We start from the raw sequence: 15,265 nt of genomic DNA, 5'->3' as shown, positions 1-15,265 counted from the left end.
AAGCTGCCTGCAGCCTCTGCAGCACTGGTTCGATCCCCGGCTGCTCCCTGGCCACCGGAGGAGGGTCCCGCATGGCGCGCAGACCTCTCCTGCCGCCCGCTGCTTCCCTCAGCAGTGTACTTCGGTCCTTCTGCCTGTTCTGCTCCCCGCTCTGGCTCTGGTGAATTCTCTCACCCTCCCGCGTTTCTGACTGTACCCAGTGCTTGTATAAATAAATAAATAAATCTTAAAAAAAAAAAAAAAGAATGAAATGCATCATAATTTCAAATGGAGGGAGAGGAATATTAGGTAGTCACACGTTCTCTGAAGGTGTGACGTGTGAACTAAAACCTTGACAAGAGGAACATAAGGACTTGAGGGAAGAGCTTTTCCAGCAGCGTGAACAGCAAATACAAAGGTCCTGAGTCAGGAACGAGTCAGACACAGTTGAGGAACAACAAAAAGTCCAGTGTGTCTAGGGATGAGCCTCATTCGTCCAAAGGCAAATGCCCGGCTCCCCCAATCCTCCCCCGGGGCACGGTGGGCAAGCTGGCGAGGGCACTGGAGACGCACCCACACACGGTCAGGGCTGATCCCGTCTGCAGCACTACCACAGATGAAGATAGGCCCTGCCCTGTAGGGAGCCACAGTCCAAAGTTGGGAGAGGTACACACTGGTCATCGGGGCGCAGGACGAGGGAGAGGATCTCAGGAGATGCAGCAAGCTTCAGAGGAATCTTTGCAGAGGTGACATTTACCTTGACTCTTGAAGGAAGAGGAGGATTTTGTCAGGAGGAGCAGAGCGTGGGGACAGCACGTCCAGAGATAGGGCCTGGGGCATCTCGAGCCACAGGGCTTTGGGTGTGGGTGTGGGTGTGGGTGTGGGTGTGGCAAGACCCCGGGCTGGAAGCATGTGGCAGGAGTGGAGTAGAGAAGCAAGGGAAAGGCGAGAGGAAGGGCTCCAGGCAGCCCTACCAAGCTCTGGAAACTGCGAGCTGGCAGCCCCACTGCGAGGTTTTAGGAACAGCCTCGGGGGTGCCCCCAGGGGCCTTCCTCAGACAGAATAGGCAGCCAGCAGACTCAGAAGGGACCTGCCACCCAGACACGGGCCCTCGGACACTGCCACAGTGCAGGCTCTGGGCCAGTCTGCCAGAGACGCCAGGGGCACTGGCTGGGGCCCACATGGCCTAACAACCTGTTTGTTCTGCCAATGAGGTAGATTCACCTGGCCCAGCAAGGACACTTACGCTGCTTTACGGACACAGGCCAGTCACCAGGTACCTGGGCAGGTCGCTTGGGATCAGATATCCCTATGGCTCCCTTTCCTTAAGCTGGTGGCTGTGTGCCTTCAGCTCCTTAAGTCCTCCTGTCGCCCCCATAAGCTAAGCACAGCCACTGCATTCACTGGCCTCAGAAATGCTGATTGACCAGCCTCAGGTTTCCCTACTGCGAGTCAGTGTTGTGGGACTAGGACCAGGTGCCTTTAGGGACTACAGAGACACCGTGTCTTGTCCTGGGCTTTCCTGAAAGCAGAGCCTGAGACCAGGGCTTGTGTGCAGGTGGTTTATGTGGGAGGCACTTTGAGGGAACAGGGGTAAAAGACCCCTTGGAGGTAAATCAGCTAGATGTGGCCAGGGTGCCCAGGGCAGAAACAGCGGCTGAAGTGTGCAACTCCTGAGTGTGACCGAGTGAAGGCAGGTCAGAGCTGTCAGGCTGAGGTCGAGGCACAAGCCAGCAAGTCTTTTCTTTTACCACCAGCACCTATGTCCTCTGGCTCCTGCTCCTCAGTTACTCCAGGGCTCTCTGTTAGGTGACACCTGCCTGGGGCTGGTGCAACAATGTATAAAAGAGCACCTCTTCTATTTATTCACTACTGTGCCCTGCCCCTCCCATGTCAAAAGATAGGGTCAACCTGAGATTTGGGGGGTGTGTTGTTACTGGTTTATCATTACAGCCAGGTCACATTGTATCCCACAAAGTCAGCAAACCCAGCTGCAGAGGGCCAGGGAGACTTTCATACCCCACCTTTCTTACCCTGTTGGCACCCTCTGTTACATGATGGCCCCCTCTCTAGAACCTGCGGGATTGTACATCCAAGGAGGATCCCTCCCTGTCCACAAGCCTCATAGGGCTCTGAACTGTGGGTATGTGGGGACCATTCTGTAGGTGCTGCCCCATCCCCAGCATCCCTAGCAGGCAGCCTGACCCCATGTTCTTGGATAGCCTAGCCATCAGACTTCCCCTGAAGCTGGCCCAAGCGTTGGGACTCTGTCTCCTCTACCTCCTACACCCCAGTATTTGGGGATCCCACAAAGTCAACTGAGAGATGAAACCATAGCTGTTTCTCAGGTACCCCAAAGGCCCTCATGCTCCTGGTTCCCCTCCCTCCACCTCTCCTTGCTCAATTGTGTTTTCTGTCCTGGAGGCACACATGCTTGTTCCCAGCATTTTGACCCCCAGTCCTCAGGTCTCAGCTTTGGGAACCTCAAGTCTGGAAACCTTTCTTTGTCTTCTATACTTCTGCTTTAGGTCTGGCTGAGGAGAAGTGGATGGGCTGAAATCAAAGGGAAAAACAGAGGAAAAGGAAGATACTAGTTCATTTTTCTGAATATTATCCCACCATGTTCACTAGGCCAAATCTACTTGTATTTACTTGCTCAAAACAAAGCCTTGAGACATTTCATTTTTGCTCCCATTTCTTTCTTTTTTTTTAATAGAGGCATGTTTTATTTATTTATTTATTTGTTTGTTTGTTTGTTTGTTTTGTTTATACAAGCACTGGGTACAGTCAGAAGCGCAGGAGGGTGAGAGAATTCACCAGAGCCAGAGCGGGGAGCAGAGCAGGCAGAAGGACCGAAGTACACTGCTGAGGGGAGCAGCGGGTGGCAGGAGAGGTCTGCGCGCCATGTGGGACCCTCCTCCGGTGGCCGGGGAGCAGCCGGGGATCGAACCGGCGACACAGAGGCTGAGGGCATCTTCGCAACCCAGCGCTCAACCGCTGTGCCACCAGGGAGGCCCTTTGCTCCCATTTCTGACTAGGAATCTAGGTTAGTGGGATTGACTCCAGAAGGTCACAGTCAGTCAGAAGCCAAAATTCCCAGCTAGGTCTGACTGATTCCAGAGTTCTTAGCTTATGTCTCCAGAAGAAGGATAAAAGCTCCGGGGAAGATGTGGGGCCAGGAGGCAGGAAAGGCAGACAGCTCCATGATCTCCATTTCCCAGAAGGATTCCTGCTTGGTGTCTATGGACAGAAGCTCCCCACGCTCAACATCTGGAGTTAGCAGAACCAAGTTTCCCCAGTAACCTAGTCCTTGTGACTCAGGGAGTTCACATTAAGTAGAATTGATTTTTATTTCATTTCTTTTTCAGAAAAAACACAAGCTATGCCTACTAGTGTCAACACAGATGGGCTCCCTCTGTTTGGCATTATGGTTCATTTTGGCATATGCTATTGTCTCCTGGTGTCACAAGGAGGGTCAGATCATGAGGAGCAAGCAGTGGGGTGTGCATAGAGCTAGGAAATTGTTCACTCTCAGCCCCTGCTTCTGAGAGCCTTTGTGGTATTTGGCCCTCAAAGGAGGTTATATCTCCCAGCTCCATGCATTCCAGGTATGGTAGGCTATGCACTTTATGCCTTACTTCATTTATAGTTCACATTTTACTTGTTATTCCCATTTTATAGGCAATGATACTAAACAACAAAAAGATCACATAGCAAGTAAGTAATCGAGGCAGCATTTGACCTGCCTGGGCTATCTGATCAGAGGCTATTTCTTTAGTCCAGCACCTTTATGTGGAAAGTTAATAATAAAAATAATAGGGCTTCCCTGGTGGCTCAAGGGGTTAAGATGCAACCTACCTATGAAGATATTCGCAGCCACTGCAGCACAAGTTTGATCCCCAGCCGGCCAGGGAGCAATGCACATGGTGCAGCAGACCTCTCCTGACTCGCCCGCTGCTCCCCTCAGCAGTGTATTTCAGTCCATCTGCCTGTTCTGCTACCCACTCTGTCTCTGGTGAATCCTCTCACCCCCTGCTCCTCAGGCCAATACCCCAGTTCTTGTATGCATAAATAAATATTTAATAAAATAATAAAAGTAATAAAATGTATGACAATAAAGGCATGAAAAAAGGGAAAAATGTAAGTGTACTGATGTAAGATTCTTATAAAATATGTGAAGTGGCCTGACATTTGAAAGCAAATAAAAATAAATATAATAAATATAAGAATAATAGCAATAAAAAATGAATAGTGAGATGATAAACTTAGCCAATTTAATAATTACAATAAGTATAAATGGTCTAAATGTTGTAATTAAAAGACAAAGGCTATCAGGTTGTATAAAAACAAGATTCATCTATATATCATGTGTCACTTAAGGTAGGGATACCCTGAAGGCTGGGATATCTTCTGAGAAATGTGTTGTTAGGAGAATTTTTCATTGTGTTGTTAGGCAATTTTGTCATTGTGTGAACATCATAGAGTGTAGGGACACAAGCCTTACACACAAAAGCATCCTGTCACATATGTGGTCAGTCATTGACCAAAATATGAGGCCTGTGACTATATAAATTGTCTATATTGTCTAAAAGAAATACACTTGAAGTACAGGGCACAGAGAGAGCAAAAGTAACAGGATGCCAATGTGCCCTTCAACAGACAACCAATAAGCAGAATATAATATAGCTATATATTGAATGACCCTACTCAACAGTAAGAAGAATGAGTTTTTATTTGTATAATCACATGACTAAATCTTAAATGTACTTTGCTAAATCAAAGAAGCCAGATCCAAAGGATGCAAATTACATGATTTCATTTTTATGAAATGATTGATGAGACAAAATTATGGGAAGAGATACCAGAACAGTGATTGACAGGGCTTAGGGTGCCAGAAAGGTTGACTACAAAGTAATACACAAGAAAAATTTTGTGATTGATGAAACTATTCTGCATGGTACTAGGGTGGTGCTTTTTTCAAAACCCACAGAGTGGCACACCACGAAGAACAATATTTATTGTATATAATAAAAGAAAAAGAAAGTTCACTAAGATATTGGAAGCTCCCAAGATAGACTATAGGCTGTGACAAATGAATCTAACTATATTAAATGTGTGTCATGATTTACTGTAGTGAAGGGAAAAAGTGTAAAGACAAAAGAAATATATATACGTATTCTATTGATAGTTGATAAATTCGTTTCTCACATAGGTTAACAAATCTGAATCCACATTACAAATGTATCATTGCACAAAAGAAGTTAATAATTGTAGATAATGGAAACTGGGTCTCTCACTGTCAGGGAAAGAAGTTACAAATAAGCAAGGGGATGGGTAGAAGGGACACATATTCTGAATTCCAAGTAATATTTTTTATTATATATATAACATATATAGTTAATACATACCCATACAAACACACACATGTACCATGTACAATAATATTAAAACTAAGCTATGACTTTGTATATCTCTCTTGGAAAAGGGAGGACTTGTGTTACTTCTAAATGAACAGTGAAAAAAGAAAATACAGTGGAGAAAATACAGTGGAGAGACATCATCTTAAACAAGTGATCAGAGTTAACATCACCACCAATGTCACTCAATATCACTTAACCACTAGTATGATATGATGAGAAGCATAATTTACCTTCTATAATCATGAGAGTACATCAGACAAACCCAAGTTGAGGAAGTCTACAGATCACCTGACCAGTACTCTTCAAAAGGCAAAATGACAAACAGAAAAAGACTAAGAAATTATCACAGATCAGAGCAAATTAAGGAGAAATGACAACCAAATGCAAATGTGATCTTTTGGATTGGATCCTGGAACAGAAAAGCATATTAATGGGAAATCTGGGAAAATCCAAATAAAATCTGTTGTTTAGTTAATAATAATGTACCAGTGTTAATTTCTAAATTTTGAGAAATATACTCGAGTTATGTAAGATATTAACATTAGGGAAAGATGGATGGAACATATTCAGGAAATTTCAGTACTAACTATAACTCTCTTATAAATCTAAAATTATTCCAAAATAAATGTTTTCTTCAAAATAAGAGAATGAAAAAATGCTATACAATGTAAACATTAATCAAAAGAAAATCTGGGGCTTTATATTAGCTTTACACAAAGTAGACTTCAAAATAAGGAAAATTACCAGGTTAAAGAGATACATTTTATAGTGTATATGGGCTTAGTAATAAAGCTTTGAAATACTATAAAATAAAAACTGAAGAATTGAAAAGAGAATTGGAAAAATGAATAGTTATTGTTGGAGATTTCAACATCCATGTCTCAATAAGACCAAAAATACCAGTAAAATATGGAAGATTTGAACAATGTTATAACAGTAGTGCTTTAGTCAACTTGCACTGACCAGTGAAAGCTGTGTGCATCTCCCCCTAATTTTGTGTTCAATGACATCATGTTGTAGCTTAAATTTAGTTATGATGGAAGTATTTATACCAAAGAGGTCATCAAATGCTACAAATCAAGGCTTTTTCCCTCTAGGGATCCAGTCAAACATTTACTGCACCCACTAACTATCAATCAACCAAGACTAAATGACATTTAGAGACAGTTAGAGAACACCCCCAAAACAATAGAATACACATTTTTTTCAGTACATATGAGACATTCACCAAGACAGTCAATATCCTGAGTCATAAAACAAGTTTCAATAAATTTAAAAGAATTGAAATCATAAGGAGTGTGTTCTTTGCCCACAATGGAACTAAAATAGAAATAAATAACAGAAATGTATCTGGAAAATCCACAACACTTGGAAATTAAAGAACATGCTATAAATAACCTATGGGTCAAAGAAGAAATCACAAGATAAATAAGAAAACACTGTGTCCTAAAATTGTTATGAACTAAATAAAAAGAAAAATATCAAAATATCAATACATAGGTTACAGTTAATGTAGTGATTACAGAGAATTGATGACATTGAAAACTTGTATCTGAAAAGGAGAAAGTAATAAATCAATGATTTAATCTTTACTTGAAGAAATTAGGAAAAGGAGAGCAATTTAAACCCCCAAAACATAAAGATGATACATCATAAAAATTAGACATTAGTGAAAAAGAAACAGACAAGGAAATCTAGGAAGACAAAATCTGGTTCTTTAAAGGATAAACTAATCTTTGACAAAGGAGCAAAGAATATGCACTGGAGCAAAGAAAGTTTGTTCAATAAATGGTGCTGGGAAAACTGGGTCGCTACACGCAAAAGAATGAAGCTTGACTACTACCTTACACTATGCACAAAAACCAACTCAAAATGGATCAAAGAACTAGACATAAGACCTGAAACCATAAAATACATAGAAGAAAATATAGGCGAAACACTACATGACATGCACCTCAAAGACATCTTTACAGACACATTGCCCAAAGCAGTGATAGTGAAGGCAAAGATAAACAACTGGGACTACATCAAATTAAAGAGCTTCTGCACAGCAAAAGAGACAATAACAAAAACAAAGAGAAACCCCACCAACTGGGAGAACATTTTTGTACACAACACTAATGATAAAGGACTGATCACAAAAATCTATAAAGAGCTGATGAGACTCAACAAAAAGAAAGAAAATAATCCAGTCAAAAAATGGGCAGAACAGCTAAAAAGAAACTTCTCCAAAGACGAAATGCAAATGACCAACAGGCATATGAAAAAATGTTCAACATCCCTTGTAATCAGGGAAATGCAAATCAAAACTACAATGAGATACCATCTCACACCAATGAGAATGGCACATATTAAAAAAAACTAGCAACAACAAATGTTGGCGAGGTTGTGGAGAAAAAGGAACTCTCCTGCACTGCTGGTGGGAGTGCAAACTGGTCCAACCACTATGGAGAGCTGTGTGGAGATTTCTGGACCTACTAAACATAGAGCTTCCATATGATCCAGCAATTCCACTCCTAAGTATTTACCCAAAGGACACAGAAAATCAATTCCAAAGAGCACCTGCACCCCTATGTTTATAGCAGCACTATTTACAATAACTAAGCTATGGAAACAACCCAAATGCCCAAAAATAGATGACTGGATCAAGAAGATGTTGTCCATATACACCATGGAATATTACTCAGCAATCAAAAAAGATAAACACATGCAGTTTGCAGCAACATGGATGGAGCTAGTAGGGATCATGCTCAGCGAAATAAGTCAGAAAGAAAAAGAAAAATACCAGATGGTCTCACTCATAGCAGGAATTTATAAAACCTAAATAAGGGACCAGGAAAAAGACTAATTAATACAAGTAAAATCAAAATCAACAAGCAACTATAAACCAGAGACACATTACAGAGGGTGGGGGAGGGAAGGGGAGAGGAAGGACTAGTGTCAAAATAAGGGGGGGTGCAATTGTATGGGGAATATAACCAAAATGAAAATGCATACATTGTGCAAAAATGAAAAATGATATAAATTATATAAAATAAAATATTAATTTAAAAAAACTGGGGAAAAAAAAGAAAACTAACAAAGCTCTGGACAGGTAAATCAATAAAAATAGATACATATAAATTACAAATATCAGGAGTTAAAGAAGGGCTATATGCTATAGTCATTAAAAGAAGCAGACGGTATTATTAAAAACTTTGTCTTTAAACTCAGCAATTTATGTGAAATTGACTAATTCCTTGAAAGATGCAAACTACCCCAGCACACTCAAGAAAGCACACCAAAAATCTCCACGTCTGTTGAAGTAACTGAATCCATAATTTTAAAACTCTGACAAAGAGTCTTCAAGGATGACATCTACCATCCATTTATAGGATAAACAATATATATTCTGCACAAACACTCCATAAAATACAGGAAGAGGAACACGCTACCTGGCCAGCATTAACCTGATACCAAAGCCAGACAAAGACATTATCATAAAAGAGAACTATATGTTAACACATTTTATAAATGTGCATGCAAAAACCCTTACTAAAATTTTAGCAAATCAAATCCAATAAATTAAAATATAATAATACATCATGAGTAACTGGGGTTTATCCAAGAACTGGTAGACTAGTTTAACATTTAAAAATTAATGAGGGGCCTTCCTGGTGGCACAGGCAGTTGAGCGCTGTGAAGCTATCTGCAGCCTCTGCATTGCTGCTTGGATCCCTGCCGGCTGCGGAGCAACCCACATGGCAGGGCAGACCTCTCCTGTCTCACCCACTGCTCCCTTCAGCAGTGTATTTCAGTCAGTCTGCCTGTTCTGTTCCCCACTCTGCCTCTGGTGCATCCTCTCACCCTCCCGTGAACATGGCCTGTACCCCGGTTCTTGTGTAAATGTATAAATAAATAAATAAATAAATAAATAAATAAATAAATAAATAAATAAAAATTAATGAATGCAATTAATTTTATTTACTAATATATGTATATACAGACATACATACACATATATGTATATATTCCTGTCATAACACTTATTTTGAAATTTCAATGTTTCCAACACAATTGTTATATTAGGATATAATTTGAGTTATATTATAATGTGAATTTTATATGTTTATGCACAAGCTTTGTAAGAAACAATATGTGAAGCAGAAAACCACACCAGCTAAAATGAGCCTCATAGGAATACATGAAAAACACCTCAGGCAACTTCTAAAAAGTGTATCTAAACACGTGTCACCAGCCACACCCCTCTTCCCATCCAATTTCAGATAATCTTCCCTCTGTTATTTTGCATTAACTCTATCTGCAACTTTTCTTTTTTTTTTAAATTAAATCAACATTAGTTTATGATATTATACGGGCTTCGGTCACATACCTCTATAAATCAACATCTCTATATACCACATTACATTCCCCCCAAAAGGCTAGTCTCTATCTATAATCATACATTTGAGCCCTTTAACTTTTTTATCCATCTCCCTTTCCCCCTTCCTTTCTGGTAACAACTATTTTGTTCTTGTAGGCTAAGATTTTGTTTTTATTTTATTTGGATCATTTATTTGTTTTGTTTCTTTTTCTACCATACAACAATGAACTCTTCTGATAGTTGCTTCTGCAAGCAAATTTTAGATCTTTTTTCAAGATAAAATGCCATATTTATTCTAGTACTTATACACTTCCTAATGTATATAAAACACATTGTTCCCATTTTCACTCTTCCCATATTTTTGTGTGTCTCATAGTATTTCAAGTATTGTGTCTCTCCCACCCCATTTTCTCATACACACTGTGGTTTTCCTTGCGAGATTTCAAACCACCTGGTGCTTTTTAGAAACACACATAGCTGAACTGATCGCAATCATCACAATAGATACAGAAAAGTATTTGACAACACTCAGCACCAAATCGTGATCAAAATGTAGCAAACTACGAATATAAGTTTGCTTATATAAGCGATAAGAATATGACATTAGATTAGGATATCTATGAAAAGTCTACTGCTGCCATCACACTTAATGAGAAAAGATAGAACACGTCCCTAAAATTGAAAAGATTGCAAGGGTGTCTCCTCTCACTATTTTTATTCCAATTGTACTAGAGGCCTCAAGTCAGTGCAATAAGTCAAGGACAATAGAAGGAGAAGGCATACAAATACGATAATCTGTAAAGAAAATCCAAGAAATCTACAAAATAAGATAAAATTAATAAATGAGGTTATCAATGTAGCAGGAAACAGTGCATAAAATATAAACACTAATAAAGTAACATTTTAAAAAATACCATTTATAATAGTATTGACAATATCAAATAGGGATAAAATAAATGGGCAAGATTTATGTGTTGAAACGTATTGCTGAGATAAAGTAAGAAAAAGTTTATACAGGCATACTTTCTTTCACTGGGTTTTGCTTATTGCATTTTGTAGACATTGTGTGTTTTCTAAGACAAAATGATTAGCAAAATGATTACAATTCACTGAAGGCTCAGTGATGGTTAGCATTTTTGGCAGTAAGGTATTTTTAAATTAAGAATGTACATTATATTTTAGATGTAATGTTATTGCATACTTATAGTTTACTATATTGCACTACAGTATAGTACGAACAAATCTAATATGCACTGGGAAACTAAAAATTTTGTGTATCTAGCTTTATTATATTTGCTTTATTGTGGTGGACTAGAACCGCACCTACAATATCTCAGAGGTGTACCTGTTTATAAATTGAGGGAGATACCATGTTTAAGAATTGAGTCAATATTAGCTTTCTGGTGGCGGAGTCTGGAGAAGAAGCGCAGAAATGGCACCTCGCAAGGGGAAGGAAAAAAAAGGAAGAACAGGTCATCAGCCTCGGACCTCAGGTGGCTGAAGGAGAAAACGTATTTGGTGTCTGCCACATCTTTGCATCCTTCAATGACACTTTTCGTCCATGTCACTGATCTCTCTGGCAAGGAAACCATCTGCCGTGTAACTGGTGGGATGAAGGTGAAGGCTGACCGAGATGAATCCTCGCCATATGCTGCTATGTTGGCAGCCCAGGATGCGGCACAGAGGTGCAAGGAACTGGGTATCACTGTCCTCCACATCAAACTCCGGGCTACAGGAAGAAATCCGACCAAGACTCCTGGACCTGGAGCACAGTCAGCCCTCAGAGCCCTTGCCCGCGCAGGAATGAAAATTGGGCGGTTTGAGGATGTCACCCCCATCCCCTCTGATAGCACCCGCAGGAAGGGGGGTCGCCGTGGTCTCCGTCTGTGAACAGGACTCTTCAAATTATTTTCTGTTAAAATAAATTGCCTTCTTGTAAACAAAAAAAAAATTAATTCAATATTATTATTAGTATTTCACTTCTCTTCAAATTGATCTATAGATTCAATGGAATTTCAATTAAAATCCCTAAACCTAATATAAAAAATTAACAAGCTGAATCTAAAATATATATGGAAATGCAAAAGTCCTATAAAGTAAAAATAACTGAGAAAAAAGTTGAAGAACTTAAACTATGACATTTTAAGAATGCCTACAATGTAATAGTAATCAAGACAATATGGCATTACTATATATGTATAAATCAATAGGATAGAATCAAAAGTTCAGAAATAGAAACACACAAATAGTCAATTGAGTTTCAACAAAGGTACTAAGGTGGGGAAAATAATCTTTACAATAAATTGTGCTGAAATGACTATATACCCATATACCTCATACTGCATACAAAAAATTACACTTCTGAAAGAAAATAAAGAAGAAAATCTGAGGCTAGGCCAAAAATTTCTTAGATATAGCAAAAAGCAAAAATTTCTTAGATTTGACCAAAAAGACAATAAAAAAAGATACATTGAACCCACTTAGATAAAATCTTACTCCTTGAACTTAAGTTAAGAAAAGACAAGCCACTGTGAGAAAATGTTTGCCAAACATATCTGAAGAAGGACTTGTGTCTTGAGAATAAAGAACTCATACAACTCAAACATGAGAACACAAGCAATCCAATTTTAAAATGCAAAAAATATGTGAACAGACCCCTCACCAAGGAAGGTATATGGATGTCAAATAGTCAGCACATAAGCAGATGTTCCATCATTAGTCTTTAGGGAAATGTAAATCTGACCCCAGTGAGCTACTACTATATATACTTCACAATGGTAAAGTTAGAAACACCAGCAATACAAAATATTGGCAAGGATGTGGGGCAGCTGGGACTCTCACGTATTATGGTAGAAAATCAGCCATTTTGGAAAACAGGCAAATTCTTATAAAGTTAATATACATTTACTCTATGACCCAAAAATCCCACCCCTAGGTGTTTATCCAAGAGAAATTAAAACATATGTTAGCATAAAGACTTATACCTAAATGTACATTATAGCCTCTGGCACTTTGGCCTCAAGATGGAAGCTATTTTAATGTCTACAGCTGGGGAATAGATAAGCTGTGATGCATCTATACAGTGGAATATTACTTTGTAATAAAAAGGAACAAACAAATCAGACACACAACAAAATTATGGAGTTTTGTGCTTAAATAAAAGAAGCAGAATATAAAAGAACATATACTGTGTGATTCCATTCATATGAAGTTCAAGAAAAGGTCTTCCTATGGCAGGAAAATAAGTGCTTGGTTGCAGAAGGGAGGAGAAAATTAAATGCAAGGAAGCCTGAAAGAATTTGGAGTATGATGCAAATATTCTAAGTCTTTATTATGGTGGTGATTATACAATTGTATACATTTTTCAAAACTCAAATAATCCTAGCACACTTAAAACAAGTCAGATTGCATGTGAATTATATCTCAATAAAGATTTTTTTTAAGTATAGTGGATGTTAGAGGAGTTTTGGGATTTAGGAAGGAGAATTTGGCCAAGTACCTCTTAGAAACTCTGTCTAAACAGATGTTTGCTGTAAAGTATATTCAGGATCATCTTTCAGAAAAGTTCTTTGGAAAGAAAGAGCAGGTTTAGATAGCTTCAGGCAATAGAAGGAGCTCTAGATTTTTCCAGATGAGATGAGAATAATCTCCATTGTGAGCCTCAAAGTGACTCGAGTGCTGGCATGCTCCTGAACTTTTTGCATCCTCACCTACATAAGGGCATTGAACCCGTTCTCCTAACTCACAGCCTGTTGTGCCAGTCAACCAAGTTGATGGGTGGAACAAGTTCTATAAACTTTAAAGTACTATGCACGTGTGAAAGGAGAAAATGGGTAGAGCAGTGTTGAAATGGCAAGACGAGTTTTAGTTTGAAGTGAGTAAACACAATTTTAAAGCTACTGTTCACACTGAGCAGGAAGGGAAGAAGGAAGATTCTTCCTTCCCACTGGATGTTTTTGACCACTTATGGGGGAGGGGGCAGGGTTGTTTAGATTTAAAGATATGTTGCCTGTAAGTCTCAAGATAAAAGAAAACAAAGCTCCTATGTATGGAGGCCCTTATGGGCCAAACTAGATAATGTCATTATCCTATAAACAGGTGATAAGAGCAGAGGCTGACTGGACTCAAACTAATCCAGTTCTAATCCCTTCAAGAGTCTGGAAAGGTGTCAGGGAATAAAAGGCCACTGTCACTTAGCAGACTGTGTCTTGTGAGTGGATTTGTCACCCTTGTCCAGACATGACAGTCATGGTGGGGTGGGGACAAGGAAGTGCTTCCTCTTCACATGATTGGGAGCTGGAGATGTCCTGTGTGCTGCTCCCCCCAGACCTGACCTTGAAGAAAGACAGCTGACAACTCCTGAACAACCGCAACCACAGCAAAAAGAGCTAATAAATACTAAGCTGGTACTATAGTTTTTTCTTATTTCTGGTTGTAAGATGAGCAAACTGGGGCTGATGGACATGAAATTCCATCCAAGATCAAGGTAAATAAGAGGAGCAGCCAGAGTCCAGACAGGGCAGTCTGAACCTGGGGCTCACACAGCCACCATCTCCTAGAGACTGTGGGTGCTGGGTGGGTTCACTTTTCTGCGCTTCACTTTCCTCTACCCTACCTGGAGTTAAAAATAAGGAATGAAGAGGTCAAGTGCCTTGGAACATAAGTGCTGCTTACTAAATCAGTCAGAAAAAAAAAGAAAAAGTCAGGTTTCATCCCTTTTCCTAATACCTTGATAAGGTAATTCTCTAACCTTGGGGACAGTGAATGAAAATCTCTAAAAATGTGAAGGCAGAGGTCATATAGCCGGAAATTTCCTTCCTGGTTGACATGAGCAAGACTGCAGCCAGCAAAACCAGTGAACATCAAATTCAGCCTCCACCTTGGAGTGCAGAGGCCCTTCCTCTGCCCAGGCTGGGACCTCCTTGTGGACAGGCCATGGTTAGTGATACTGACGGAACGCCCATCAACATTCCAGTAAGTAAAGACCTTTTACAGCATCTATAATATTACAGTCTGGGTCCTGCTCTCAACTCTGGTTTGGGAAAAGACCCACAGCCTTCTGGGATAACACTGTCAATACTTCATCCTTCCACCACTGAGTACAGGCATGAGAGGAAGAAGGAGGAGCAGATTCAGTCTCAATCTTCAAAGTTCAGGATTATAAGGGTCCTTCCTGGTGGTTGCTGCTTGGCGGCAGCTTGAGAGTGCTCCTGGATAAAAGGGAAACTTGCTTTTTCCCTTCTTGATAGATCCATCAGCAGGGCTCAGCACAGAGGCTCTGAAGGCTGGGGTCATGTGAGAGGTGGTGGAAAGCATGTCCTCCACCCCTAGCCCCCAGTCCCCGGCCCCCCACTGGCCCCAGTTCGGTTCCACCACACTAACCAGCAATTTCACTGTCTGCAGTTCTGTTCAGTAACTACAAGATGAACATCATCTCAATTAACTGTACCTTTAGGGCGTCTCTCCGCCAACTATTCCAGCACAATTGTCCACACTGTCATCA

The 15,265-nt window shown here is 40.2% G+C and overlaps 1 pseudogene; it reads left to right on the top strand.

Moving 5' to 3' along the window:
• The first annotated feature begins 11,194 nt into the window (after positions 1 to 11,194).
• On the top strand, positions 11,195 to 11,688 carry LOC119250395 (40S ribosomal protein S14-like; annotated as a pseudogene).
• Positions 11,689 to 15,265: the final 3,577 nt, after the last annotated feature.

Source organism: Talpa occidentalis, unplaced genomic scaffold, assembly GCF_014898055.3.
Source record: "Talpa occidentalis isolate TD23 unplaced genomic scaffold, MPIMG_talOcc4v2.1 talOcc4.17, whole genome shotgun sequence".
Taxonomy (NCBI): domain Eukaryota; kingdom Metazoa; phylum Chordata; class Mammalia; order Eulipotyphla; family Talpidae; genus Talpa; species Talpa occidentalis.
Note: the sequence above shows the minus strand (reverse complement) of the source record. Positions and strands in the feature narration are given on the sequence as shown.